Source organism: Papaver somniferum, chromosome 9 (genome assembly GCF_003573695.1).
Source record: "Papaver somniferum cultivar HN1 chromosome 9, ASM357369v1, whole genome shotgun sequence".
Classification (NCBI taxonomy): domain Eukaryota; kingdom Viridiplantae; phylum Streptophyta; class Magnoliopsida; order Ranunculales; family Papaveraceae; genus Papaver; species Papaver somniferum.
In genome coordinates, this window is record NC_039366.1 from 192163356 (window position 1) to 192167215 (window position 3860).

Consider the following 3860-nt stretch of genomic DNA (forward strand, 5'->3'; position numbering starts at 1 on the left):
ACCCGTCCGGGCGCCCAACCCAACCCACCTAGATAATTAGTCGAAAAGTAGAAAAATTATTTGGGTATTTCCTAAGAGATCATGATTTATTTTAGTTTGTTATGTTCGGAATGTATATTAGATCAAAAAGGAAATTAGATAAACATGAAAATATTCATTCCATATCTCATTATATTGCTACAATATCTCATTTTTTAGTAATATGGAAATTGAAATATTCTGTGAAAATACCAAAGAATAGTAACTTAAGATGGAAAACCTAAAAAAATTAGCCGTATATATATATAGGCTTTACTTGTATCTGCTTGTAGCATTCTACAATAACAAAATCCTAAAAGCTTGTAAAAAAAAATTTGATAATCTTTCATCAGTATAATAGTGATGGATATGTTGCCGGAATTAACTACCGAGATACTTCAGCGCATCCAAACTGCAGAAAGCATTTTAGCAAGCAAATGTGTATGCAAAGAATGGAATACTATCCTTGGGGGCAAAAGAATTGGATTACTTTTTGGTGCCACACCAATAGTGGGGAAAGATAAAGTTACCCAACTCTTTTATAAAGAGGAAGATTTCAGCCAGATCGTAACAGCCAACAATCACGACGCCCGAAATGATGGAACCCATGTTGATTGGACTATGTTGCACCCAATAGTTGGATCTTTCAATGGTCTGGTATGTTTTTATTTTTCACACCACGGCATACAAGATCATGTATACGTTATGAATCCAGAAAGTGGTGAGCATCTACATCTGCCAAAACTATGCATCCCAATTACACGAGATCAAGTACTTTCGTGTTATCCACGATACAATGTAATTGGGGGTTTCGGCTACTGTCAACGTACCAATGAGTACAAGGTTGTTCGAATTCACATGGATGGTAAAGTTCAAATACACACTCTAGGAGACAAGAGGGGATGGAGGTACATACCAGAGGAGATTCCTTATACTTTTCGGAGTTCGGGTGTGTACGCACATGGTTGTATTTTTTGGAAGGATTGTTGTCAGTGGGATGGTGGAATAGTTTCTTTCAATTTGGACACTAAGAAATTGCATCAACATTCGCAACCCCCGCGCATTCCTGATAGTGAATTCCCAGAACTTGGGATGGTTATGTTCGGAGTTCGCCTTTTATTTTACTACATCCATGAGGCTTATGATGAGGGTATTAATCATCCCCGGGTAGATTTCTGGGCACTCATTTCCAAAAAAAATATATTCATACATGGTCACCTGGAGGGGAATGGAATTGGAATCATGAGATAAGCATTTTCTTGGAAAAGGATGAGGATGAAGGGTGGCATACCTATTACCCGATAGCTTTTGGGAAAAACAGGGACCTCATATTGTGGCAGAATGGGCGTTTATTCTGTTACAATGCACTCACCAGAACTTGGATGGAAGTTTGGGGGAAACTATTGTGGGAAACAAGCAGGGTTGCAATTATTCCTCATATGAGGAGCACTGTCTCGTTGAAGAATTTTGGTGGACAATAGGAAACATGTACTCATGATGTCCATGCCACTAACACAATCCTTGGGTTATCTTGTAGTTTTTTTTTTCTTGTAGTTGTGTTGTTGTTTTTTTGGTATTTGGATTTTATTCTATGTACAATTTATTCCTTGTGTTATCTATGTAACTTTTCTCGTAGTTGTGTTTCTTTTTTTTTTGGATTATTTCTATGTTGAAATGTACAATTTAATTAGTTTGCGTCATTGTTTAACTAGCCAACCTTTGATTTTTTCCTTTTTTTTGCGTTACACCTATGGTCCAGTCGTCCGGGCGCCCACCCCAACCCACCTAGGTAATTAGTCGAAAAGTAGAAAAATATTTGGGTATTTCCTAAGAGATCATGATTTATTTTAGTTTGTTATGTTCGAAATGTATATTAGATTAAAAAGGAAATTAGATAAACATGAAAATATTCATTCCATATCTCATTATATTGCTACAATATCTCATTTTTTAATAATATGGAAATTGAAATATTCTGTGAAAATACCAAAGAATAGTGATTTAAGATGGAAAACCTAAAAAAAATTAGTCGTTTATATATATAAGCTTTACTCGTATCTGCTTGTAGCATTCTACAATAACAAAATCCTAAAAGCTTGTAAAAAAAATTTTGATAATCTTTAATCAATATAATAGTGATGGATATGTTGCCGGAATTAACTACCAAGATACTTCAACGCATCCAAATTGCAAAAAGCGTTTTAACAAGCAAATGTGTATGCAAAGAATGGAATACTATCCTTGGGGGGAAAATAATTGGATTACTTTTTGGTGTCACACCAATAGTGGGGAAAGATAAAGTTACCCAACTCTTTTATAGATAGGAAGATTTCAGCCGGATCATAACAGCCAACAATTACAACACCCGGAATGATGGAACCCATGTTGATTGGACTATGTTGCACCCAATAGTTGGATCTTGCAATGGTATGGTATGTTTTTATGTTTCACACCACGACATACAAGATCCTGCATATATTATGAATCCAGAAACGGGTGAGCACCTCCATCTCCCAGAACTATGCATCCCAATTGCACCGGATCCAGTACTTTCGTGGTATCCACGATACAACATAATAGGGGGTTTCGTCTACTGTCAACGTACCAATGAGTACAAGGTAGTTCGAATTCACATGGATGGTAAAGTTCAAATACACACTCTAGGATACAAGAGGGGATGGAGGAACATAGCAAAGGAGATTCCTTATACTTTTCGGAGTTCGGGTGTGTACGCACATGGTTGTATTTTTTGGAAGGATTGCTGTCAGCAGGATATTGCCATAATATCTTTCAATTTGGACACTGTGACGTTCCATAAACATTCGCCACCCCTGCATCATATTCCTGGGAGTGAATTTTGGATAAATACTTACCCATCAATTGAGATGGTCATGTTCGGAGTTCGCATTTTATTTTACTACATTCATGAGGGGATTGATCGGCCCCGGGTAGATTTCTGGGCTCCCATTTCCGAAGAAAATATTCATACATGGGCACCTAAAGGGAAATGGAATTGGAATTATAAGATAAGCATTTACTTTAAATATGATGAATGGATGACTTATAACCCGATAGCCTTTGTAAATAATAAGGACCTCTTATTTTGGAAGAATAGGCGTTTATTGCGTTACAATACACTCACCAGAACTTGGAAGGAAATTTGTGGGGCACTACGGTGGGAAACAAGGGTTGCAATTATTCCTCACATGAGGAGCGCTGTCTCGTTGAAGAATTTTGGTGGACAATCGGAAACGTGTACTCATGATGTCTGTGTCACTAACACATTCCTTGGCTTATCTATGTAGATTTTTTTCTTGTAATTGTGATTTTATTTTTTTGGTATTAGGATTTTTTTCTATGCTGAAATGTACAATTTATTACTTGGGTTATCACTTTTTTTTTCTTGTATTAAACAAAAGGCCACATGGGGCAACTTCATTAGAAAAATAATCAATCGTCACACAGGAAAATGGTTGGTATCCTAGCTACAAGCTGGGCACCAACACCTTTTTGAATCGCTACACCAAGCCTATGAAAAATAAAATTGTTTATTCTAGTAGTAACATCATGACTAGCAAGACGGTTCCTTTTTTTTGGCGTTTGGATTTTTGTATATATATACATAGTGTTGCCGCTAAATGTTGGGTCATTGTTTAACTAGCCAACCTTTGTTTTTTTTCCTTTTTTTGCTTTACACCTATGGTCAAGCCGGCTGGCCCACCCCAACCAACCTAGGTAATTAGTTGAAAAATACAAAAATTATTTGGGTATTTCCTAAGAGATCGCGTATATTAAATTAAAAAGTAAATTATATAAATATGAAAATATTCATTCCATATCTC